General features: G+C 43.3%; 1 long non-coding RNA gene across 1 annotated transcript in view; it reads left to right on the top strand.

Annotated features, from left to right (window-relative positions):
• Window positions 1-3,139: 3,139 nt before the first annotated feature.
• LOC115289440 overlaps window positions 3,140-27,243 on the top strand; it is a 48,127-nt gene continuing 24,023 nt past the window's right edge. Inside the window, exon 1 of the long non-coding RNA XR_003907628.1 lies at window positions 3,140-3,324. This is a non-coding gene — a long non-coding RNA (uncharacterized LOC115289440). The remainder of the gene's footprint in view (window positions 3,325-27,243) is intronic.

Here is a 27,243-nt window from a genome sequence, read left to right as displayed (position 1 = left end):
GAATTTATGTCGCTGAGTTTTGCTGGGGTTTGCTCTCTAGAAATGCAACCAATCTCTTTCCTATGCTCCAAATGCTAACTTATATTTTTTAAAATGCACCTCCCTTTTTTATTGGCAGTGACTTTTAAACTTTAATACCAACCACAGAGTAACATCCTCCGTAGCCATAATTCAAACTGAGCAGTCAGATGAGACAGTTTGGGGGTGAGGGTAACTGTTGTTTAAACATTGATTTTAGATTGATCCCAGTGCCAAGATGCTCACAAATCCTGGACCATTTCCAAGTCTTGGGCTACTCATCCTCTCTTGTGTTCTGTGTGTCGGGCCCCTGGGGGATGCCTGCTTAACCTGAGAAGAAACAAAATATAGGCTGTGGACTGCAGGCTTTGAGTCATCCTGCTTGGGTTCAGATCTGATACCAGTGAATTGCTGCTTAACCCTGGGTTAAGATATCTCTGTAAATGGGGATAATAATAATACTTTATAAAGTTGATTTAAGGACTCTGTAAGATAATGCAGAATCAGGTGCTTAGGAAGTCCTGAACACATGTTAATTATCATTCCTTTTAAAGTACAAAGAGGTATAATCTGAACTTCTTATTTTATAGGTGAGGTATTTATTCAGAAAGACAAAATAGAAAACAAAATAAAAGAACAACCCTCACATTTCCTGTCTGCTTCTTTGCTTTCCTTTTAACTGTCCTTCTGATTTCTTTTTTCCTTCTACCCTTCTGGAAATAATAATAGATATAGTGGTAGGTGCATAGATCCCAATGGAAGGAGAGAAATGGTCATGTGAGGGCTCATGTAATTTTAATGCTTTCATGTAATTTCAAAATTTTTTGGAACCTTACTCTCTGGTTGATATCAGATGATGGCAAAAAGGAATTTCCAGTGGGCTTTTCCACCATTCTTTACTACAAAAGCCATCTATCATGACTGAAACCACCAACAGACACAAATATTTAGTGGACAGCAGCCCATAATTCTGGGGGAGCTTGATTATTCCAGAAGACTTTCCCTCCTAGGATGCTCAGGAGTAGCAGGTGACTTCCTGTGCCTTACATGGAGTCAGTGTTTGACCCTGTGCTTCCCCTTAACATTAGTCTACCAGGACTGCCAGAAACTACAGTGCTGTTTAAACAATGGACATTTATTTTCTCACAGTTCTGGAGGCTGGAAATCTAACATCAAGGTGTTGACAGGTTTCTTCTGAGGGCTGTGCGGGAGGATCTGTTCTATGCTTTTCTCCTAGCTTTATTTGAAGAAGAAGGAGGAGGAGGAGGAGAAGGAGGAAAAGGAGGAGAGGCGGAGGAGAAGGAGGAAAAGGAGGAAGAAGAAGAGAGGAGGAGGAGGAAAAGGAGAAGAGGAAGAAAATAACTAGTAGACTTTGTATGCCAGCCCTGAGTGAGGAAACATAAATGAGGAAGGATACCACGATTGGGTATGATGACTGCTGTGATGAAGGCCCGTGCTGCAGCCTATCACAGGTGGCTACCCACAGTCTTTAGGGGAGCAGAATACCTGAATTCAGGCCACAGGTCAAGAGTAGTGGTGCATGAACCCAGAGGAGGGGTCCCAATGCGCTGAGCGGTGGAGATGCTCAGGGAAAGCTTTCTGCAGGAGGTTAACATTTGAGCTGAAATATGAAGGATGAGTAGACATTAGCTAGGGATAGAAAGGGAGAGAGAGGGGTGCAGATGAATAGGTCATTCCTTCTTGCAGGAATAGGAAGCTCAATGGCATGAAGTCCAAGGGTTGAGGTATGAGTTGCCATGAGGGTCTGGGTTAGGGGCATTGGGGTGAAGAAAGTCAGAGTGAGCAGGTCAGTGCTTCATATACCACATTAAGGAATTCTAGTTCTATCCTTAGGCAATGGGGTTGAAGGATGTCATTGTGAAATCACAGGTTCACCAGGGTAGGGCAGGAAAGTGGAACAAAGACTGTGGAAACTGGTAGACCCTGATCTAGGAGGGAGGTGAAGGGAAACTCTCTCAAGTTACTGGTTTGGGAACAGTCACTAGCTCCATAGTGGTCTGGCCAAATCCCAGGAGACTCAGGATAGAGATACATGCACTGAGATGGCACTTGCTGTCTGTGGGTCGAGCCAGAGGACCATTATCTGCCAACCTGCCAGAGGGTGCTGGAGCACGTAGGGCCCGCAGGAGCTGGCTGGTGATCTCCAGCATCTCCAGTCCTCTGGAGAATGCAGTTTCTTGCAGGAACCTCCTCTTGGATGTCTGGTTCCAAGGAGAGTTCAGGCAGACAGCAGTGAGAGAGAGGGGATTCTTTTTGCTCAGAAAGTTGAGTCTTCCCTGGGTTCAGCCTGGAGCAAGTCCAGAGTCCTTCACAGTAGGTCTTTTGTTGGACATAAGTCCAAGACAAATAGTGCTGGTAGAGGGGGTGAGAAGCGGCATGTTCCACAGCTGCCCATGGCCTGGGGGTGTGGACAGAAAGCCAGTGTCCTCCTCATCACCCAAAGATTCAGTGTGTTGAGGGGCAGGGAATAAGAATTTCCCTGGAGCCTTTTGGTTGGAAAATATAGGATATGGGATATGGCGGGGCTTCCTAGGATCCTGTTGATGGAGGATGGGCACTCTGAGGCAGAATTACAGGCGAATTACAGAGTTCATGGTGGAAAAGAAGAGGTTATCGATAATCAAAGGAACCCTCAGTGAGGATGAAAAAAAAAAACACAAATCTCTGCTCAAACCATACTCAGGAGTTCTGTAGTTAGATAAATTGGATGGATTGACTGCTTTCAGAGCCTAAAATATGTTGTTGCAAATTTGGGGTTTGGTTATTAATAAATGCCACATGATTCAAAAGAAATTAAAGCAGGAATTGGAGCCTTTTCAAGGCAGAGAGAATTTAATCATTGACTGTTTTTTTTTTTTTTCTTTTTTCCTCAAAGTCATTGTTCTGTAAGTGCTGAAGACTTCTGACTCAGGCCTTCCTTTGCATCTGATGGCTTGAACTCGCCTGCTCCATGTGGGTCACAATCCACTTTTGAAATGGAAATGAAGTCTGCGTGGCAGCCTCGCCCTCAGAGCCCTGGGACCCAGGCCCCGCCAGGGCACTGCAGAGCCTGGTGTTATAAATTTCTGCGTAGATCTGAGAGCAGTTTTAGGCCATTGATCTCATGTCACCCAGAATCGAGATGGAGTGACGGCTGATAAACTGCATGGTGACAGGCTGCGGCCTTGGAAGAAAAAAGTCTAGATGCGGGATAAAAAAAAAAAAAAGCTGATGGATTAGTTATCGGCCTCCCAATTCTCCTCATCCTGGATTATTTCTGAACACTTCAGAAGCATTTATTTTCAGGTAATTTTACAGTTGTCTTTTTGTCCTTCAGAGGTGCTTTGGTCTATGAAACCACTCAGGGAATTTAGATGAAATCATTTTTATATGTATTGCTCAACAGCCCCCCCTCCCCATCCCTGCCCCCAGAAGTCCCTGAAGCCCTGCTTTCAGGCCCAAACCCTTAGGAGGTTTTTACCTGGAGTGCAGGGAACTGTGGATACAAATAGCCATTAGCATTAATACTAATTCATGGTTCTTTAGCAGCACAACCCAGCCTACAGTTGTCAAACACTACTTGTTGTAATAAGGGCCAAATGCAGAAAGAGGCACAAGGGTGGGGAATGCCCCTTGGTCGATATTTAAATGAGTATTTTGCCTTCAAACTTTTTGATTCTCTCATGGCTCCAGTCCCTCTGTCCAAAGGGCAGTATGAATCACATGTTATCCCAGGAAGACCCAGGCGCTTCAGAAAGGTTTTGAGTAGGTAAGGTGAGAGGTCCAGGGAGATTAGGGGAGTGTGGCAGATCATTTGTGTTCCAAGATAAATAAAGGTTGAATTCTTGCCGCCCTGGCTCTGAGCTCCCGCTCTGGTGTCTAGTGTGGGAACGCGAGACTGCTCCAGGCATTGAACTGAGAGCCCTCCCGGGCATGGCCGGCCATTTGTAGGGCATCAATCTTGCTTTGCTTTGCCTGGGGAGCCTTGTATAGAGGCCCATGGTCTCAGGGGACCGAGAAGAAGGTTAGATGGAGGGATCAGAGCCCCCACAGGGAAAAATAATGTGACAAGCTGTCAGAACATGGCAACTGGGTGACTCCTGTTCCCTCAGTGGCCCGGGGGCCCTGCTAGGCCTCACATCCTTCAAGGCTGGGAGCTGGGAGAAGTGAACAATATGAGATGTATGATGGATTACACACTTTTCCATCACACCCCAGTGGAGCCTTTTTGCTGGACTTCTGGAAAAGGAGGAGTGGAGTGGCGTTTTCCAGGAGTGGAATGTTGTGAGTAGAGTATTTTGGAGGGAGAGTCTAGTGATACAGGAGCCATGGAATTTCTTGGGATCAGCAAGGCTATTCGCTGAGGTAAACTGTAGAGGTAGGTCTCCAGGAGGAAATTCTGGCAAAATACACCTTGTCAAAGTCTGGGATAGGAGTTTCTTTACTTAGGATAATTGTATCAGTCAGCATGGGCCAGGTTATGCTTCAGTAACAAACAACCCCCAAATCTTAGTGACTTAAAATAGCAAGTATATTTCTTGCTTACTCTGCATGTCTATCTGGGAATGTGCTGCAGGCTGTCCTCATTTGGCGACCTAAACTGTTAGAGTAGCCACCAACTGGAACCTTCTCCTTGTGGCAGAAGGAAGAGGGATTGTAGCAAATTGTGCATTGTCTCTTAAAGTTTCCACTTACATATGACAGATTTCATTTCTGCTCATATTTCTTTGTCCACTTCAAAGTCTTGGCAGTGCAGCGTAAAGCTCATTCTGCTTAGTCATTAGAAGGCAGGGTTGAGGGAATAAAGCAGGAGAGCTGGACCAAACCCTTATATAGGCCAAGAGTTAGGGTATGTGCTCTGAACTTGCCTCCCCTTCTCAGGTCTTGGACAAACTATTCCATTTTTTTTTTTTTTTTTGTGGTGAGAAGCTAGCAACTGGGAGGAATGCTGGTCAAAGCATATGTGCCTCTAAATTCAAGGAAGGTCAGAAATAAATTAGCAGTGTCCTCATGTGACACATTCCTTAAAGTATAGGCTAAATTACAGCTTCAGACTAATTAGCAAGGAAATCCCCCAAGAGTGAAAGATTGAGTATGGGTAATGGGATTACATGTCCTCTTGCTTATGCTTGGGGGAAAACTTGCATAAAGTATCTTCATTAATCACAGTCCTAATGGCTTTTACTTTTACCACCATCAGCCAACTACCAAGATCAAAAACATTTTACTAAGCAACGTTCAGAGTACGGAATGGAACTATGCTCTGTTGAGTGCTTTACAGTGGAGCTAAACCCTCTGTCTTTTAAGAGTTTACAATCATGGGGTGCCTGGGTGGCTAAGTCAGTTAAGCATCTGACTCGTATTTTGGCTCAGGTCATGATTTCATGGTTTGTGAGTTCAAGCCCCATGTGGGGCTCTGTGCTATCAGTGCAGAGCCTGCTGGGGATTCTCTCTCTCTCCATCTCTCTGCATCCCCCCTTCCCCCATAAATAAATAACTTAAAAAAATAAAAATAAAGAGTTTACAATCACATGGATGGAAGTACTAAGAACAGCTAAGCAAATACCAAGAACAACATGAATATGAATATTGACATCTAGGAAGCCTGAGAAGAACTGTTTGTTGTAGGGTAATCAGTAGAGAAGGGATCATGAACAACATTTAGGGAAGTGTGAACCAGGCTCACTAATTGTGTGTGCCATGCACAGTGCTAGGCACCAGGGCCTGTGCTTTCTCTCACTCCTTAGGACATTTTGGTCACTGGGGAGGGCAGGACACCATCACACAACTTCAGTGTAATGTGGTTGGTGTTAAACAGTGATGAATTTAGTGATAAATTTCCCAGGAGAGAAGATCAGCTTCTGGGAGCTCATTTAAGAAGCTGGAGCTGGTTCAGCAAACTCCTTGTGAGAAGGAGGGGCTATTTTAGGCCAAGCATTGGGCTTGGGAGTAAGCAGAGGGCAGGAATAATTGCCACTGTGACTTCTAAGGCTCTATTTATAACTATCAATATCCAAAAGGCTCAGAGACTAGAATATCTCCTATTAGAGATGAATATAATATTCATATATGTTTTTTGAAATAAGCAAGGTATAAGTAACACATAAAATAATTCAACATTTTAATATAGAATGTAGAAAATTTGAAGAGACACAAGATACCATGCAGGCATCCTAAACGTTCTATTTCCAAATTTGTTAAGTGGATAATTCCTTTAAAAAAATTTTTTTGAGAGAGAGAGACAAAGAGCACAAGTGTGAGAGAGGTAGGGGCCAGGGGGGAGACAGATTATCAGAAGCCAACTCTGTGCTGACAGCGGAGAGCCTGATGCAGGGCTGGAACTCATGAACCGTGAGATCATGACCTGAGACAGAGTCGGACGCTCCACCGACTGAGCAATCTAGGTGCCCCTGAAGTGGATAAGTCTTGCCTCCACCTGTCTCAGAGCTGAGGTGAGGTTTCCATGATTCAAAGAATGCAGAGCCCTTTAGGAGCCATAAAACAGTGAACACATTAAGCCATAGAGCTGGTGGGCGTGCTTAAACTAAAGGGACACAGAGCCAGTTTGCAGATAAGTGCAGCGGGCAGGAGACAATGGAGGGAAAGCAGCTTGGGGCAACTGCTGAAGCACCAGAGCCAGGCTAGATATGAAGTCCCTGGAAAGTTTTCAGCACCTTAGATCCAGGAGGTGGGGGCAATGGTAAAAGGAAGAAGGGTAGACCTCTGCTTAGCTAGGACAGGGCAGTGGCTAGAGTCAGAGAGGAGGTTGTTCACTATTTTATCCTTAGTGTCTGGAGGAACGAAGTCACCAATAAATATGTTTTGAAATGAATGAATGAATGAACGAAATAGTGTCTTCTTCAATTTTACCAGGGACATGATGGATCTCTTCTGTCTCTGGTTAGTTTCAGTAAGTATGAGTCTGGAGAGGTGGTCAGGGCAGACTCAGTGTCCCAGATTCAGCTCCACACAGACATCCTAAGGTTCAAGGGGCCAAAGTAAGAGGACGCAAGATCTTGGTCAGAACTGCTAGGAAGTCAAGATGCTGCAGATACAATGCCCCACTTCCAGACTGTTCTGTCTGCCTCCAGGTTCCATTCCTGGAAACATTTGGCCCTTCTTTTCTTTTTTTTTTTTTAGGCTTATTTATTCATTTTGAGAGAGAGAGAGCGAGAGCACACACGTGCAAGTAAGGGAGGAACAGAGAGATTGAGGGAGAGAGAGAGATCCATGAAGGCTTTGTGCTGTCAGTGCAGAGCCTACCTGGGGCTTTAACTCATGAACTGTGAGATCATGACCTCAGCCAAAATCAAGAGTTGGAGACTCAACTGACTGAGTCACTCAGGCACCCCTGGCCCTTCTTCCTTGAGAGCCCCCCAGACTGATTCCAGTTCCCTAAAACAGGGCTGGCTGCCTCGCATTCACCCTTGATTAATCCCAGGCTGGTCAAGGCAGTTTCAGCACTGGGCTTCATGGAATCTTTCTTCTTCATCAGGGCCTTTATAGCATCACCCCTTCCCTGTCTTCAGCTCTCCTGATGCCAAACCCAGCTCAGATGTGATTCCAGTTCATTCATAGAGAAGCTCATATTACATGTCACTTATCAAAATCATATTCATATATTAAACTCTGTCTCTAGGAGAAAGGGGCATGGACCTAGTACACATCTCTTGGGAAGTCTGTTACTTATCAAACATCCTTTTAATATGTCTCAGATGGCTCTGCTCGTGTTCTGTCCTGCTCTGTAGGTGTTTTCCAAGACTTGGAGCATAGCCCTTTGCTGAGAATAATAGCAGTGGTATTTCTAGTAATGGTTATGGGTGTTGAGCCCCTGATTCTTGCTACATGTTGTGTCAGGCAGTTCAAACACTTAATTTAATTTTCTCAACAGCTCTGTAAAGTAGGTATTATGATAATTTTTAAAGAAATTGAGGTTCAGAGGAATTAGTGTCTGCAAGGGGTCCTGGATGGTTAATGGCAAGGAAAAATTTAAATCCATTTCTAGGGGTGCCTGGGTGGCTCAGTTGGTTAAGCGTTTGACTTTGGCTCAGGTCATGATCTTGTGGTTTGTGAGCTGTGCTGACAGCTCAGAGCCTGAAGCCTGCTTGGGATCCTCTGTCTCCCTCTCTCTCTGCCTGTCCTCCTCGCACATGCATGCTCTCTCTCAAAAGTAAATAAACATAAATAAAGAAAAAAAAGAAAAATTCAGTTCTAACAGTGCAAAACACTTTCTCTCATATGGAGCCATACCCCAATTTGACCACCATCTTGTTGTCCAGGTGACTGTCTAATCTTTGGGTTCTCTGTCCTCCCTCCAAAGCCTCTCTACCTTTTCTCCCTCTAGCCCTGACCCCTTTTCTGAGCTCCACTTTATGTCTTTTAGGTGGGCATTTTGTTCAGATACCCAGCTATAATTTCCCAGAGAGCTGGCAGGAGACAAAATTCATCCTACTGCTTCTCCAGCTGCTTCTTTTTTCCTCTCTGTATCATGTTGCCCTTCAGACCCCACAGAGAAATCAGGTTCATATTTCCACCCATTCTCATTATCTCTAAACATCTTTTTTTTTTTTTAAGGGTTGTATTATGCTCCCAAATGTCTTTTGCATCAACTTCTGACTTCTCAGGCTATGACTCCAACCCTAAGTCAGGTCTCTTCCACTCAGGCCTGGATGATTAAAATAACTTCTGAAGTGAGCTGGCTGCTAGAACACACAGCACCATTGTGTGCATTAGAAAAAGACTCCCTTTTCTCTGGTTGGATGCAGTCCTATGCCAGGTCACATGACTTGGCAAGCAGAGTACAGGATAGGATTCAGTTCTTAGTGACTATGTTAGTCAGGAGAACTTACGCAGTGAACAGCCTGTACAACCGTGCATGGTAACCCCAGAAGAGGGCCCTCTCCTTGCCTCTCATGTTTCTCCCCCTTCAAAACATTCTTGTCTAGGATGATTTCAAAATATTCAGCAACCAGTAAGGCATGTGCACTGACCAATCAGAATGGACAGTAGCCTTAATCTAGGAGCAGGAGCTATAGGCTTCCTGCTGTTTAATTGCTTGATTGTGGGAAGCTAGGGAGATTGCCAGGGAGGGGCTAAGGTGGCACTTGGGAGCTCAGAGCAGTGGATTTTTACCAACCAGGATGGCAGTACTTTAGTATTTTTACAACTGGCACAGCTTTCCTGGTGTGTATGGGCTGGGTATTAACTCAACTTGTCCAACTCAGGAACCCCCCACAGGTCGAGATCCAATTCCATTCATGGATGGTGTCTGCATGATGATAACAATCATCGATTTCTATAGACAACAAGGACCTTAACAGAAACGGCTGTTTTAGAATAGGCTTAAATTTAGGTGTGGTTATTATCAGAGCCAAGTTCAGGCTATTTGCAGAGCTACCTCCGGGGGTGCTCAAAATATCCACCTCTCTCCCAAATATTTCACCTCCTTCTCTTTCTCATGGTCCCCCAACAGGAGGAAACCCAGCCTAGGGTCAAGGCCTAAAGGACCCACAGAGACTTGCAAATGGGCTACAATGTAGGAGAGATAAACAGCTGTTGAAACTGATAATATTAGCGCAGATGTTAAACTTGGTGACATCTATCTTTCAATTAGGTTTTAAGTTTTACTCTTTTTCTTATTAATTCTCATTCCAACAGGTAGTCAGACTCTTGGTATTTTCTTGATTGTGAGGGTTTTTTACTGGGCAGAAAATAGAAGCTGCTTGAAGGGGGAAGCAGGGAAGGGGTATGTTTCTGGGGGTCTGAATGAGGCTGTGGTTGGAGTGTTCCCTCTGTTAGGAATGTAGCAGGTGGCTGTGCCCAGGGGAGGGCACCCGGCCTTGCAGAGAGTGGTGTGTCTAGATAGCATGCCTCTCTGGGTCTCTTAGCTCATCTGAGGGAACATGTAGTGTCCCAGTATACTCAGTGTGACTCATCGATGGGCATCGCTGCAGAACCCCTGGAACCTTTGCTCAAATCTGGGGAGAGGGGCCCTCATGCTGACGACAATGAGTTTTTGACCAGCTCAGCAGGATCATGTTTTAGAGTTGAATTTAATGCAGAATTTAATGAAGTTGAATTAATAAAAAAATTTTCACCCCTGTATATTTGTAAACAAGGTTGCATGCCTACCTTAAAACTTTCTCAGGCCTCTCTTAGATCTCTGACTCTCTACCACTCCATCTCTGTCTGTCAACTCATTTCCATTTCTGTTGTTCCTCCCATCTCGCTGATGTGACAGTCAGGGTGGAGTTTGTCTCAGATGGGAGCCTCTAGCAATGGCCTGGAGCAGGGGAGGCAAGGAGCCCTTGTAAGGGGCCGGCTCGCCAGAGTTGGTAGGGGTCCATGTTTGTCTGTGCACCTGGGGAAGGGGCCAAGAAAGTCATTCAGCCTGTCTCTGTCCAGACTCTGAGTCTGAGAGACAAAAAGGGTCGCTGGATGGCAAGCCAACTCTTCAAGTGTCTTCTTCCTCTTCTTCCTTAGTAATGTGACCCGAAAACGTTAGCTGGGCACATGGCCATCTAGAATCAGAGGATATGTATCCTTCGGCCTTCCTGGTAGCTGGATATGGCTGTGAGACTAAATTCTGCAATAGGTTATAAGCAGAAATGTCCTGTGTGATTTTTGGGAAATGCTTGGATTGCTGTGACCTTATTTGCCCTTCTTTCTTTTTTTTGGTCTAGAATAGAAGTTGGCAAACTTCTGTAAAGGACCAGATAGTGTTTTCAGCTCTGTGGGGGCATATGATCTCTGTCACAACTACCCAGTTCTGCAGCTGAACTTTGAAAGCAGCTATAGACTGTATGTATGTAAACAAATGGGTATGGCTGTGTTCCCATAAGACCTGTTTACCAAAATAAGTGGAGGATGGGATTTGTCTTATGGGTGGAGCCTGTCCCTGGTCTAGGAGGTGCATACGTGGCTGGACTGAACCATGAGGCAGAAGCCATGTACTGAGGATGGCAGAAAAATAAGCTAGGATGAGCCTGAGTCCCCAGTTTTCACAGAGCCACCCTGTGAGCCCTCTGGGTTTCATTTATGGGAGAGAGAGAGAGTTCTGTCTTGCTTAAGCTACTGTTGGTTGCAAATGAGCCTAATCCTGCCTAATACGCCATTCATGTGTGGTTAAGCCCAACTGAGAAATATGAAAGGAAAGCTCCAGCCAGGAGTGAAGCATGCATTTTTCAGCAGTGTTTCCTGTAGTCTGTATACCTCCAGAAGTTTCCACCCATCTCTATGAACCGATGAACCGAGGGCCCAAATTAAACTCTGTGATGGATCTTTGTGTGCCTCCCAAGGTGGTGAGGGGCGTGGAGAGAGAACTGACCTGGGATGTGTGTAACCAGCAGGCCCTGGGGTTGTCCGAGGACAACCGGCCTCCACACATTGGGTCCTGGCTCTGACATGTGCTAGGGAGATTTGCAAGGTGCAAATGCAAGCACACTGAATTTTAGTGCTGCATTTTTAAATGCATTTGTTTGGTTTATTTGTTTGTTTTTTTATTTTTGGCTGTCAGTCGGAAGCTGTCCCTGGATCAGTAGTATTGGAAAAGCCTTTGGCATACTTTACTAATCCTTTCTGATGATTTAGTTTCTGGTGTCTGAGGGACTGACTCTGCTGAATCCCTTGAAGAAATCCAAAAGCACAGTTTGCAGGACCTTACGTAAGAATGCAAGAATGACAGGGTAATAGAAAGTTAAAGGGCAATGGAAAACCCTTGCAACTTGGCTCTGACTCCGGGAATGCGCCCTTCCTCCCAGCTGCTGGAATGCTGTTGCTGATCCCTTGCCAGGAGACATGTCCACTCTTCTGTTCCAAGCAATGCTGTGGTTGCTTGTGGGTCCCGACTAGCGCTTTATGGGCTGTCCCCATAAATGGGGGATGTGGGGTCGTTATTTCTGTAGAAGAGAAAGCAGAGTGGTGAAGTGCCCGTGCTTTGTCTTCAACCACTTAGAGGTTGTGTGTCTGTGTGTAGTGTTCAGTGAGGCAGTTGTGGGCAAACTGTTGCCTGTGCTTTATGAAAGAGGGGAGGAAAGAGCTACTTCGAAACAAGAGAGGTTTTGAGTAGGCGTGCAGAAGATCTCAGCCTTCAGAGTGTGCAGCCGCCACACTGGGAAAGCTTAAAGTGAGGGCAGGGCGCCAGATCCCCGATCAGAGGTGGTGTGGTGAGGGAGGAGGAGTGCAGACTCCAGAATCCTATAGAGTCAGGTTCAGTTTTGGTCCAACCTGTCACTTTCTGGTTGGCTTTGGGAATACTGCTCAACCTCCCTGTGCCTCAGTTCCTTAGTTCATCGGGGTGGCTCTGTGATAACCAGGATACAGGTTTCTTCTCGGTTATTTCTCTGCAGTTCTCAGTAGATACTTTCACTGCATGGTCCAAAATGGCCGCTCTCACTCCAGCCACTGCATGTGCATTCTAGACCAGGGATGGGCAAACTAATATCCACGAGCCAGATCCAAACCTCCTTTTAGGTTGGCAGATAGTAGTACGCCTGACATGCCAGGGATGCTGTAAGGAATAGATGTGATAATTAGTGTTCATAAAGAGCTAGCACAGTGCCTTACCCACAGCAAATGCTCAGAAAATATGAAATGAGTGATAAGACCCCACTGTCCCTGTGCAGTTCAGAAACTCAGTTTAAGTAAGACAGCTACATCAACGCCTGGTGTCCGTGCATATTGGATTGCACTGAGGACCATGATCTTCTACATGAAGGCCTTTTTAATTTCCTTTCTTCATGTCTTCATCTCCTGGATCTCAGGTCAAAACTCCCTCTGGAAGCCTTGGCTGGTTGAAGCCCTCACCACACACTTACAGGACCTTGTGGACCTTGCTTTGCCACACTGGTCTCAGCAACTGCTATTCATGATTTGTGGGATCATTTGGTTGCTGCCTGTCTCCCACACTGGACTGTGAGTTCCTAGAGGGGAGGGGCTGTGTCTGTCTTTCTCACCTTCGTATGCCCAGCAGCCAGCTGAGTACCTGGCATGTTAGTAGGTGCTCAGTAAATCTTTGCAGGATGAATAAATGAATGAAGGGTGTGTTGCTCTGGCTGCATATATATTAGTGCTTTCTGTTCTCTCAGGTCAATTACAGACCTATTTCCCTAACACGACTGGTTCTGCCCTTTGCCCCTGGTTTCACGCACCCTTCAGAAGGGTTTGTACCTCAGTTAGCTCCAGAACATCTGCTTGTGGAGTCAGGAGGGTGAGCAGAGGCTTCCAGAAGGTGGAGGGTCCAAAGGCTAGGGAGCTGTCAGATCGCAGGAGAATTTTGCTTTAGGTGGGCTCCCGCATAACTGTCTGCTTTCAAAGGCTTGGAGCTAATCAGAATTTCAAAGGATACTTTTAAATGTAATAGAATTCTACCTGAAAGAGCAATGAGTGAGTTTGGAGCTGTTTATTCCTCTAGTTGCTATTCTAGGTTTCTATCAAAGATAGCCAGGGCCTTATGATTTTATTTTCATTGCTGTGCAAAATGGAAACATCTAATGTGATAACAGGTTGGTGGTGATGGCAAGATCACAGAGAAATACTTCATCCAGTTCCTTGACTCAGTTATTCTAAGGAGAACAGCGGAGCACAGAAAATGAACAGAACAGTGGCATTTTCAGCCCACTAGTCCTACGAGGTGAAAGTCAAGTTTCCTCTTTCCTTCTCCAGACCAGCCTTGGCAGCTCTTCTTGCATTGGACAGATGCTCAGACAGAATTTCATGTAGAAAGTGTTGAAAATCCACGTGGAAGTTAAAATCACTAGTATTAACACTTCTCATTGTTTTTTTTTTTTTTAATAACTGTTGCTTTTGACCACAGTAGTCTTGGGGAAAATCATGTAGAAGAAAAAAAAAATAAAACCCAAACAACCCCTTCTCAAGACCACGGCGGGGGGGGGGCAGGCAGGGAAGCTGGGAGAGGACGCGAGTGCATATGGCATTTAAAAAGATCTGCACCTGCTTTTCTCTGACCAGCTGGCAGACTATTCAAAGAAAAGTACTGTTCTTTCTGGAAATGCTCAGGACTGAGAGCATCTGAAAAGGGTTGATAGAAGCTTCCTGGGATCAATTGCCTGAAGCCTGTGCCAACCATCATTTTAGAAATTTGAACAGAGAACAGGTACTGTGCTTTAAGGAGTAGTTTTGAGGTTTTGACATCCTGTACGTTTTGCATATGCCCAAGAAATGGCAGGGGCAGCACACATCTGCTTCGCACACAGAATTGTTATTTCCATACTACTGTGCGTTATAACTAGGTTCCAGGTGCTACTTTGAGAGGCCGTAGAACAAGAGTATTCATCAGCGCATCTGAACAGCAGAAACATCAGCTGGGAGGTGGCCTGTGCAGATCCCTCCCCGGCCCCCCAGGCCCAGCATTCAGAGAATTAATTCATTGCATGAGGCTCCCTGGTGACTTGCCTCTCACCCCTTGGCTGCCCTAGAGCCCTCATCCTTGATTCTGGTTCTTGGAGTCTAACCTCTTAGAGACAGTTACTGAAATTTAATGGAAAGTGTGTGAAAAGAAATGATGTATTTGGTCCAATTCGATGGCTATCGTAAAAAGCTGTGCCTGGGCATTATTCCTGAGAAACTGCATTTAGTTTCTCACAGAGCACACAAACCTGAAGGGAGCGAATAGCCAATTCTGCTATTTAAAACCGTCCAGGGCTCTGGCTGTGCCTTTTGTTGAGTGCGATTGCATTACCTAATGAATAATCGATGTTCAGCTGACACCCGAGGGTCCAAACACTAATCCTGAACTGAACTTACTGATTTGTTCTCTTTTCTGATCTTTACCATTGAGCTTATTTGCCTGACATTGAACCCCTCTTTCGGCTTCAATCTTTACCCCCATTGCAGTGGACATGCAGAGGACTGGTGGGCTCTGGGAATGCAGTTTGGGAGGGACGGATACGAAATAGGCTACCCACCTTGACTTTAATCCCTTATTACCTTTTCTCCTTCGCTTTTTCTCAACAAGTACTTCTTTGCCGGGTCTCTGCAGGGTGCTGGGCCTGAGTCATGATTTTGGTTATGCCCCTGCCTCCAGGGGCTTGCGGTAGTTGTAGGTCACAGGATGTGGCAGTAACTCACTTCAGCTTTGGGCTTTCTCTCTTGGTCTCTGATATTGGAATGGATCATGGGGCAGCTGGGTGGCTCAGTCGTTAGCCATCTGACTTCGGCTCAGGTCATGATCCCATGGTTTGTGAGTTCGAATCCCACATCAGGTGAGGTTGATCCCTGCTTCAGATGAGCATGAGCCCTACTTTGGGTAAATAAGACCAAGAGCCTGCTTCAGGTGAGTCCTGCTTCTCTCTCTCTCTTTCTCTCTCTCTCTCCCCTCTCCTCTGCCCCTCCTGGGATATTCTCTCTTTTTCTCCCTGCCCCTTTTCACTTGTGTTTGCACGCTCTCTCTCTCTCTCTCTCTCTTTTAATAAAAGGGGATGGTGGTGAATCATGTCTCTTATCTCTGGACTGTAGGTCCAGAGTCAAGGCCTGGCTCTCCGGGGGATGAAAGGTCCATGTGTTTCATGCCATTGCACTGTCCGGGAGTGGCAGAACCTAGTGGGTTGATTCTGCACTATGGAAGAGAATGTCTTTCATCTTCTCACCTCATAGAAGACCAGAGTGGTGTGTCAGAGCACCTGGGGGGAGACGACCATATTTTATTCATCTTTACTTTCTCAGCTTCTGGCAAAAAGCCGAGCATGTAGTAGGAGCTTTCAGAATGAATAGAGTGAATGGATATGTCTGCTCAAAGTATGTATCTTACTGCAGGATAAATGGGGTCATATTCCCAGGTAAAGGGAAGCTCTGTGGTTCCAGTGTTGTCACTCGGCTTCTGAAATGGAGACAGGAAAGAGCAAGGCGTCAGCTCCCCAGGAATGTAGCCTCACTGGATGAGACTGGACATGCACCTAGCAGCGCTTATGTTCTCTGTTCTGCAGAAAGTCATGGATGAGGCACAGATACTCGATGCAGGTGACAGTTGGCAGGAAGTGACTGTGCCAGGAGACTGATCAAAGGTTTGGGGAACCAGAATGGTCACTGGTGTGGAGCCCTTTCTACATATCTGTTTCTGGAACCAGGATTTCACTTGTTCAACAAATAGCATGTGTAGTTCGGGTCTGGGTACTGAGGCTATAATTGTGAACAAAACGGACAAAAATCCTTGCCTTCGTGGGGCATTTCATAGAGCATTCACGTGAGGGTGTGTGTGTGATCAGTGAACAAAAGAAATACTTAGTGAGTGTATTAGAAAGTGACACATGGATGGAGATGCAGAAAGCAGGGAAGGAGATGAGAATACTGAGGAGGGGCTCTAGTTTCAACTACGGAGCTGGGTGGAGCAGGATAGAGAGTGGATGTGCAGGGGTGAATGGAAGATGTCTGGCACAGATGCTGTGGGCCGGGGAGAAGAGGGACATGTGGGACTGAGTAGAGAGGAAAAGTGACACCGAGAAACCACCTAAGCAAGGTGGCCTGTTCCAGGTTGCCACTCAGAAGCCAAGCAGCTTGAGGTCATCCCACTGAAACCCAGAGGGGACCACCCATGGTTAACTGTTAGCCTGACGCCCAGCATGTGCTCAATTCAGAGCCCTGATCCCCTGCACAGTGAGACTGTCCAGTGCCCCACTGGTCCATCGTCAATGCACAACAACATCAAGGGCATTGGCCCTTGAATACACCTGCAGACAGAAGGTGAGGGACTCATCTTTTTAAAAATTAAATTAAATTCTAAGAAATAAGATTGTGTATTTAAAGGCATACGATATGATGTGATGTACATACACACAGTGATGTGTGTGTTACTACAGTGAAGCTAATTCATATGTCATCTCCTCATATAGTTAGCATTTGTGTGTGTGGTGGGAGCACCTGAAATCTACTCTCTAAGCAAATTCCCAGTATTAATACTGTATTATTAATGAGGGTCGTCATGCCGTCCGTACATTAGATGTCTGGGAATGCTGAGAGGTGTGCTGGTATGAAGGGAGAGCCTCATCCCTGGTCAAGGTGGGACCAGACTGAGTCCGTTTAGCAGGACTGCCGTCAGCCAGGATGTTCCAGTTAACACGATATAACTGGAAACCTTCCTGGGGAGGACAGCGGGGCTTCCGAGCTGCAGCTCTGGAGGGTTTAGAGTTTCCTACAGACTGTCAATGGCATTAGGAACTGGGCAGTGTCTCAATTTCTGTGGATTTGTTTCCTTCGGTTACAGAACTGACTTTGAAATTGATGCTATGGATGACTGGGAATGTTTGAAATTTCATCACTCCAGATAGAGCCCCAGATCCTTAACATGGAACTCAGCCTTTGCCTGTTTCAACGCATTCAACTTGTGGCACTTTCTCCTTGTTCCCTGCGCCCTGGCCATCTAGAGCCTTATTTCAGGGCCTCCAAGGGCCATGTTTCTTTGTACCTGCTGGCCTCCCCTGCGGTTCTCTCTATCTCCTCTTATGGCCACTTTGCTCCTTAATTTCGACTCAGCTCCAAGTCACTTCCTCGCAGAGGCCCTCCCTGGGCAGGGCTGTGTCATGGTTTACATTCTCTCATAGCAGCTTGCCCATCTAATATGTCTCACAACGGTAATGAAATTGTTAGCGGAATGATTAGTAGTCTTATGTCTGTCCCCATTTGACTGTAAGGTCTGACTTGCTGCTCCTGTGCATGGAAGACACTCCGTAAATATTTGAGGGAATTATTGACCAAAAGCTAAAAATGAGTGAGGAATGGATGTACACAGACTGCACAGAAAAGAAATCAGAGAAACATATATTAGAAAGGATACTTGCTAGTCCTCTCCCCACCCACCCTTTCTTGGTGCGGGGAACGAGGGGCTGTGGAAGCAGGGATATAGGAGGCGTAGGAAGACCGGGAGGAGATCCAGGCAGAGGCAATTCCCCGGACACCTGCGGACAATGAAGAAAAGCTGTTGTCAGATGTCTCAACACTGATCTCATGCTCTCTAGCAAAAGAAAATCCAGCCAGGCAATGTTAGCAGGAGAAAGCTTAAAAATGTGAGGATAGCAACCTTTTTGCTCTGCTGACTGATTTGCAAGGGTCTGGGCTTGAGGCCTGCAATGGTAACAGGTTCAGGCTATCAGAAATTATTTTGTCCTGACATCTGGGGAATTCAAGAGCTTGCAAAGCGAAGTGGGCTATTTGTAAATTAGTAATAAATAAATAAATAAATAAATAAATAAAATGTTGATAGCTGTCTAGCCTATCAGAACAACAAACACAAGGCATACCATTATTAGAATTCCTCAGCCCCAAATTACAAATCAGTCAGGAACAGAGAATAAAATGGCAGGATTGAAAATGAAATATTTATTTCACGATGGCAGATTTATATTTGTGGGGGGATATGATCTCTACAGAAGAGGTCACATCTTAAACTAGGTCTTAGAGGCTCTAAGAAATGCCTGACCCTGAAAGAGGATACAGTTAAGGTTTATAGAGAGCTCAGAGAAATGATTTTGGAAACTCAGGAGGATGGCAAGAAAGAAACTAGTGAAATAGGTGAAGAACCAAGTGAGAAAGGGAGTGGAAATAGATGTGTGGGGCTGATGGAGGAAGAGGAGGAGTAGATCGATGGATGGGTACATGGTCATTGCATCCTTCCTCCCTCCCTTCCTTTCTACCTTCCTTCCTCCCTCCCTTCCTTCCCTTTCCTCCCCCCTCTCTTCCTTCCTTCCTCTCTTCCTTCCTTCCTCTCTTCCCTCCCCCTTCCTTCCTTCCTCCCTCTTCTCCTTCCCTTGTATTTCTATTATTTTTTACTTAAAAATTTTTAGAGACATTCTTTTTATTTATTAAAAATTATTTTATTATTTTTAAATTCTATTTAATTTATTTTTAAAAATTTATATCCAAGTTAGTTAGCATATAGTGTAACAATGATTTCAGGAGTGGATTTCTTAATTCCCCTTACCAATTTAGCCCATCCCCCTCCTACAACCCCTCCAGTAATCCTCTGTTTGTTCTCCATATTTAAAAGTCTCTTATGTTCTGTCCCCCTGCCTGTTTTTATATATTTTTTGATTACCTTCCCTTATGTTCATCTGTTTTGTATCTTAAATCCTAGTATGAGTGAAGTCATATAATATTTGTCTTTCTTTGACTATTTCACATAGCAAAATACCCTCTAGTTTCATCCATGTAGATGCAAATGGCAAGATTTCATTCTTTTTGATTGCTGAGTAATACTCCATTATGCGTATGTGTGTGTGTGTGTGTGTGTGTGTGTGTGTGTGTGTGTGTGTGTATACATCACTTCTTCTTTATCCATTCATCCATTGATGGACATTTCATCTCTTTCCACACTTTGGCTATTGTTGATAGTGCTGCTATAAACATTGGGGTGCCTGTGCCCCTTCAAAACAGCATAACTGTATCCCTTGGATAAGTACCAGTAATGCAATTGCTGGGTTGTAGGGTAGTTCTAGTTTTAATTTTTTGAGGAAACTCCATACTGTTTTCCAGAGTGCCTGCACCAGTTTGCATTCCACCAGCAGTGCAAAAGAGATCCTCTTTCTCCGCATCCTCGCCAACATCTGTTGCCAAAGTTGTTAACATTGGCCATTTTGGCAGGTGTGAGGTGGTATCTCATTGTGGTTTTGATTTGTGTTTCCCTGATGATGAGTGATGTTGAGCATATTTTCATGTTTTGGTTGGACATCCAGATGTCTTCTTTGTAAAAGTGTCTATTCATGTCTTTTGCCCATTTCTTCAGTGGATTATTTGTTTTTTGGGTGTTGAGTTTGGAAAGTTCTTTATAGATTTTGAATACTAATGACTGATATGTTGTTTGCAAATATCTTCTTCCATTCTGTTGGTTGTCTTTTTTCTAAAAAACCTTTATTTATTTTTGAGAGACAGATTGTGAGCAGGGGAAGGGCAGAGAGAGATGGAGACACAGAATCTGAAGCAGGCCTCAGGCTCTGAGCTGTCAGCACAGAGCCTGACACGAGGCTCGAACCCAGGAACATGAGATCATGACCTGAGCCAAAGTAGGAGGCTCAACCCTGTTGGTTGTCTTTTAGTTTTGCTGATTGTTTCCTTTGCTGTGCTTTCCTTTGATGAGGTCCCAATAGTTCCTTTTTTTTTTTTTTTTTTTGTTTTTGTTTCCCTTGCCTCCAGAGACGTGTTGAGTAAGAGGTTGCTGTGGTCGAGGGCAAGGAGGTTTTTGCCTGCTTTCTCCTTGAGGATTGTGATGGCTTTCTGTCTTACATTTAGGTTTTTCATCCATTTCGAGTTTTTTTTCGTGCATGTGTAAGAAAGTGGTCCAGGTTCTTTTTTCTGCATGTCACTGTCCAGTTTTCCCAGCACCACTTGCTGAAAAGACTGTCTTTATTCCATTGGATATACTTTCCTGCTTTGTCAAAGATGAGTTGGCCATACGTTTGTGGGTCCATTTCTGGGTTCTCTATTCTGTTCCATTGAACTAAGTGTCTGTTTTTGTGCCAGTACCATACTGTCTTGATGATTACAGCTTTGTAATATAGCTTAAAGTCAGGGATTGTGATGCCTCCTGCTTTTGTTTTCTTTTTCAAGATTGTTTTGGCTATTCAGGGTCTTTTCTGGTTCCATACAAATTTTGATTGTTTGTTCTTGGTCTGTGAAGAATGCTGGTGTTATTTTGATAGGTTATTCCATGGAATATATAGATTGCTTTGGGAATGTTGACATTTTAACAATATTTGTTCTTCCTATGTAGGAGCATGGAATATTTTTCCATTTTTGTGTGTGTCTTCTTCAATTTCTTTCATAAGCTTTCTATAGTTTTTAGTGTATAGATTTTTCACCTCTTTGGTTAGATTTGTTCCTAGGTATTTTATGATTTTTGGTGTAATTGTAAATGGGATCGATTCCTTGATTTCTCTTTCTGTTGCTTCATTCTTGGTGTATAGCAATGCAACCAATTTCTGTGCATTGATTTTATATCTTGCAACTTTGTTGAATTCATGGATCAGTTCTGGCAGTTTTTTGGGGGAATCTTTTGGGTTTTCCGTATAGAGAATCATGCCATCTGGGAAGAATGAAAGTTTGACCGCCTCCTGGCCAGTTTGAATGCCTTTTATTTCTTTGTGTTGTCTGATTGCTGAGGCTAAGACTTCCAATACTATGTTGAATAACAGTGGCAAGAGTGACATCCCTGTCATGTTTCTGACCTTGGGGGGAAAGCTCCAAGTTTTCCACCATTGAGGATGAGATTAGCATTAGGTCTTTAATATATGGCTTTTATGATCTCAAGTATGATATTCCTTCTTGAGGGAAGGATCAGGGATCCTTATCAAGAAAGGATGCTATATTTTGTGAAATGCTTTCTCTGCGTCTGCTGAGAGGATCATGTGGTTTTTGTCTTTTCTTTCATTGATGTGATGTATCACATGGATTGTTTTGTGGCTATTGAGCCAGCCCTACATTCCGATATAAATCCTACTTGGTTGTGGTGAATAATTCTTTTAATGTATTGTTGGATCCAGTTGGCTAGTATCTTTTTGAGGGCTTTTGCATCCGTGTTCATCAGGGAAATTGATTTGTAGTTCTCCTTTTTAGTGGGGTCTTCGTCTAGTTTTGGAATCAAGGTAATGCTGGCTTCATAGAATGAGTTTGGAAGTTTTCCTTCCACTTCTATTTTTTGGAACAGCTTCAAGGGAATAGATGTTAACTCTTCTTTAAATGTTTGGTATAATTCCTTTGGAAAGCCATCTGGCCCTGGACTCCTGGTTTTTGGGAGATTTTTGATTACTAATTTGATTTATACTGGTATGGGTTTGTTCAAATTTTCTATTTCTTCCTGTTTCAGTTTTGGTAGTTTATATGTTTCCAGGAATTTTTAAATTTCTTCCAGATTGCCCATCTTATTGGCATCTAGTTGCTTATAATATTCTCTTACTGTTGTTTGTATTTCTGCAGTGTTGGTTGTGATCTCTCCTCTTTCATTCTTGATTTTATTTATTTGTGTCCTTTCCTTTTTCTTTTTAATCAAACTGGCTAGTGGTTTTGTTAATTCTTTCAAAGAACCAGCTCCTGGTTTCATTGATCTGTTCTACTGGGTTTGTTTTGTTTTGGTTTGGTTTTATTTTCGATAGCATTGATTTCTGCTCTAATCTTTATTATTTCCTGTCTTCTACTGGTTTTGGGTTTTATTTGCTGTTCTTTTTCCAGCTCTTTGAGGTATAGGTTTAGGATGTGTATCTGAGACCTTTTTCTTCCCTCTTTAGGAAGGCCTGGATTGTTATGCACTTCCCTCTTATGACAGCCTTTGCTGCATCCCAGAGGTTTTCAGCAGTGGTGTTATCACTTTCATAGGCTTCCATGTACTTTTTAATTTCCTCTTTAACTTCTTGGTTAGCCCATTCATTCTTTAGTAAAAGGATCTTCAGTCTATAAGTGTTTTTTATCTTTTCATATTTATTTGTGGTTGATTTCATGTTTCATAGCATTGTGGTCCAAAAATATGCACAGTATGATCTCGATCATTTTGTGTTTGTTAAGGGCTAATTTGTGTCCCATTCTGTGATCTATTCTGCAGAACATCCCATGTACACTGGAGAAGAATGTGTATTCTGCTGCTTTAGGATGAAATGTTCTGGATATATCTGTTAAGTCCATCTGGTCCAGTGTGTGATTCAAAGCCATTGTTTCCTTGTTGATTTTCTGATGGGATGATCTATCCACTGCTGTAAGTAGGGTGTTGAAGTCCCCTACTGTTATGGTATTATTATCAATGGGTTTCTTTATGTTTGTGATTAATTGATTTATATATTTGGGTGCTGCCACATTTGGAGCATGAATGTTTACAATTGTTAGGTATTCTTGGAGGATAGACCCCTTATTTATGATATAATGCCCTTCTTCATCTCTTGTTACAGTGTTTATTTGAAAGTCTAGATTTCCTGATATAGGTATGGCTACTCTGGCTTTCTTTTGCTGACCATTAGCATGATGAATTACTTTCAATCTGCAAGTGTCTTTAGGTCTAAAGTGGGACTCTTGTAAACAGCATAGAGATGGATCTTGTTTACTTATCCATTCTATTGCCCATGTCTTTTGATTGGAGCATTTAGTCCTTTGACATTTAGAGTGAGTACTGAAAGATCGTAATTTATTGCCATGATATTGCTTGTAGAGTTGAAGTTTCTGGTCGTGTTCTCTGATCCTTTCTAGTCTTCGTTGCTTTTGGTCTTTTTTTTTTTTCTTTCATCTTTTCTCCCCTCAGAGAGTCCCCCTTAAAATTTCTTGCAGGGATGATTTAATGGTCACAAACTTCTTTCATTTTTGTTTGTCTGGGAAACTTTTTATCTCTCCTCCTATTTTGAATGACAGCCTTGCTGGATAAAGAATTCTTGGCTACATAGTTTTCCAATTCAGCACATTGAATTTGTCCTGCCACTCCTTTCTGGCCTGCCAAGTTTCTGTGGATAGGTCTGCTGCAAACCGGATTGTCTCCCCTTGTAGGTTAAGGACTTTTTTTTTTTCCTTGCTACTTTCATGATTCTTTCCTTGCCTGAGTATTTTGTGAATTTGACTATGATATGCCTTGTTGATGGTCAGTTTTTCTTGAATCTAATGGGAGTCCTCTATGCTTCCTGGATTTTAATGTCTATGTCTGTTCCCAGGTTAGGAAAATTTTCCACTATGATTTTCTCACATAACCCTTCTACCCTTTTTTCTCTTTTTTCATCTTCTGGGTAAATGATTCTGTTATGTTTCTTTTTAATGAGTCACTGATTTCTCTAATTCTTAAATCTTGCTCTTTTGCCTTAGTCTCCCTCTTTTTTTCTACTTCATTATTCTCCATAGGTTTGTCCTTTATATCACTGATTTGCAACTCTGCCTCATTCATCCTTGCCAACATGGCATTCATTTGAGATTGCAGCTCAGATATAGTATTTTTTATTTCATCCTGACTAGATTTTACTTCTTTTATCTCTGCAGAAAGGGATTATAATCTATTTTCAACCCTAGCTAGTATTCTTATCATCATGATGCTAAATTCTCATTCAGACATCTTGCTTATATCTGTGTCAATTAAGTCCCTGACTTTGAGTTCTTCATGCTCTTTATTTTGGGGTGAATTTCTTCATTTCATCATTTTGAAAAAAGAAAAGGAATTAATAAGGCAAAAAATAATAAAATTAAAAATTTAAAACCACAAAAATAAAAATCATGTAAATGATGCTAGATCAAAGGTGTGTTTTGGTTTGGTTGTTGAAAGGAGCTTGATAGATTAGAGAAAAAAGGGGGGGAAGGAAAAGATTTGAAAATTTGAAACAATGAATACAGTGAAATAGAATAAAATGAAATGATGGCAATAAAATACAATTTGAAAAATTTATAAACAAGTAAAAATATAGTGTAAAAATAAAAAATATTTTAAATAAAAGGTGAAATAAAAGTAAATTTTTTCTCTTTCTGTATTCAAGAAAAGGAAAAGAAGAGGCACCTGGGAGGCTATGTTGGTTGGGTGTCCGACTTCAGCTCAGGTTATGATCTCACAGTTTGTGAATTCAAACCCCACGTCAGGCTCTGTGCTGACAACTCAGAGCCTGGAGCTTGCTTCGAATCCTGTGTCTCCCTTTCTCTCTGGCCCTCTCTCACTGTATCTCTCTCCCTCTCAAAATTAAATAAACATAAAAAGTAAAAAAAAAAAAAAGATAAAGAAAAGAAACGAAGAAGAAAAAAATTGAATAGATGGACCAGTGAACAGACTGAAATACAATTGAAACTATATTATTTCCCTGGGAAGTCAAACTGTGAAGCACTTTATAGTCTGTAAACTAAGCTGGTGGAGACACTTGTGGTTTTCCTGAGGTACAAAGTTGGCCCAGTTGAGCGGGGCTTAGTGTAACGCTCCATTCTCCACTAGATGGTGCTGCTTAGCTTATTGGGGTGGATTGTTGTGGCGCTTGTATGTGTGTATCCACATGTGCAGCAGGGGTGAAAATGGCATCACCCAGCTATCCAGTCTCTATTATCAGAACTGTGTTCTCTCTGATTAGCAATCATTTACCAGCCCTTTGTCTCTGGCTTTCATCCACTCCCTGCTTTTACACTGTTTTTGACCAAGACATCACTTTACCAGGTGGCCCCTCCCATCTGAGTCTTATCTAAATGCGGCTGTGTTTCCCAACCCCTCATTTCTGAGGGACTCCAGCTTTGACCTGCTCAGACCTTTTGGAGGAGGGTCTTAGCAAGCAATAGCTGATTGCCGCCCACCCTGAGGAATGTGCATGGGACCATGCTGCTGCCAATGCCCAGAGACTGCAGCTGGGTGCCAGTCTGCCCCAGGAAAAGTTCACACGATCCTGTAGCAGCAGTATTTCAGGGATTATAGAAAATCATAACACATATCTGGTGCCAGGCTTCACCCTTAACATCCTATTCCAGCACCAGCAAATGTGTTTGTTCTCTGGGGTCTGCTGGCACCTTTGCCTATGGGGAGGCCACACAGCCTCTATCCAATGTCTTCCTAGTGGGGGAACCACCTCTCTCCGTGTTGCCTGAGGACTTTGAGGACCTCGTTTTCTGCTTCTGGGATTTGCCCTTCCCACCAGAGCATTGCCAGGTATAGAGCCGTGAAGTTTCAGACTCTCTAGTTCCTGTTTCTTTCCACAAGCAAAAACAGCTCTCTGCCTGCCATGACTTCTCTCTCCCCTGGTTCACCTCTCTGCTCTGTGTACCTGCTGGGTCAGGTTTTGCAGATTGTTGTGTTATTCCTTAAATCAGTTTTCTAGGTGTGCAGGATTGTTTTGTGTTGTTCTGGCTGTATCTCATGGATGAGAGACACAAATAAACTTCCATGCTGTTCTGCCATCTTGCTCCCTCCTCGTATACCACATTTTCTTTACCCAGTCATCCATTGTTGGACATTTGGGTTCTTTCCATACTTTGGCTATTGTTGATAGTACTGCTATAAACATTGGGGAGCATGTGCCCTTCAAAACAGCATACCTGTATTCCTTGGATAAATACCAGTAGTGCAATTGCTGGGTTGTAAGGTAGTTCTATTTTTTATTTTTTTGAGAAAACTCCATACTGTTTTCCAGAGTTGCTTCACCATTTTGGATTCCCACTAGCAGTGCAAAAGAGATCCTCTTTCTCTGCATCCTTGCCAACATCTGCCATTGCCTGTATTGTTAATGTTAGCCATTCTAACAGGTGTGAGGTAATATCTCATTGTGATTTGGGTTTGTATTTCCCTGATTATGAGTTTAGTTGAACATTTTTTCATGTGAGACTTTTGTCTGCTTTCTGCTCGAGGATTTTGATGGCTTCCTCTCTTATGTGTAGGTCTTTCATCCATTTCGAGTTTATTTTTGTGTGGAGTGTATGAAAGTTGTCCAAGTTTATTTTTTGGCATGTCACTTTCCAGTTTTCTCAGCACCATTTGCTGAAGAGACTGTCTTTATTCCATTGGCTATTCTTTCCTGCTTTGTCAAAGATGACTTGGCCGTATGTTTGTGGGTCCATTTTTGGGTTCTCTATTCTGTTCCATTGATCTGAGTGTCTGTTTTTGTGCCAGTACCATACTGTCTTGATGATTGCAACTTTGTAATACAGCTTGAAGTCCAGGATTGTGATGCCTCCAGCTTTGGCTTTTCAAGATTTTTTTGGCTATTCAGGGTCCTTTTTGGTTCCATACAAATTTTAGGATTGTTTGTTCTAGATCTGTGAAGAATGCTGGTGTTCTTTTGATAGGTATTCCATTGAATATAGATTGCTGTAGGTACTCCTTAGCAAACTTTTAATTACAATACAGTATTACCCTAGGCCTCCAGGTGTACAGTAGGTCTCCAGCATCCATTCATCTTTTGTGACTGAAACTTTGTTCCCTTTCATCCACACTTCCTCCCTCTAGGCTCTGGAAACCACAATCTCCTTTCTGCTTTTTTGAGTTTATTGAGCACATTGTTTTATTTTTGCTACAAGTTTTGAGTATTTATTAATCATGATAATGGTTGGTATTCCTTTCAGTTTACACCAATCAGCTAAAAGGCTTAGCTGTTGAGAATTAAGATCCTCAGTGTCCCTTGTTACTGTGCTGCCTCCTGGGATGGCCCCATTCTCTGCTCATTCTCTTCCTAGGCCTTTGGTAGAAAACGCTGTGATTTACAAGTCAAAACATTAATATAGAACAGATTAATAGAGGACAAGCGATGCCATTGCATAGTTTTAACAGATTGTAATAAAACACAATTAAAGATATAAATAATATTCAGT

Source organism: Suricata suricatta, chromosome 4 (assembly GCF_006229205.1).
Source record: "Suricata suricatta isolate VVHF042 chromosome 4, meerkat_22Aug2017_6uvM2_HiC, whole genome shotgun sequence".
Taxonomy (NCBI): domain Eukaryota; kingdom Metazoa; phylum Chordata; class Mammalia; order Carnivora; family Herpestidae; genus Suricata; species Suricata suricatta.
This window is presented reverse-complemented; position numbering and strand designations above follow the sequence as displayed.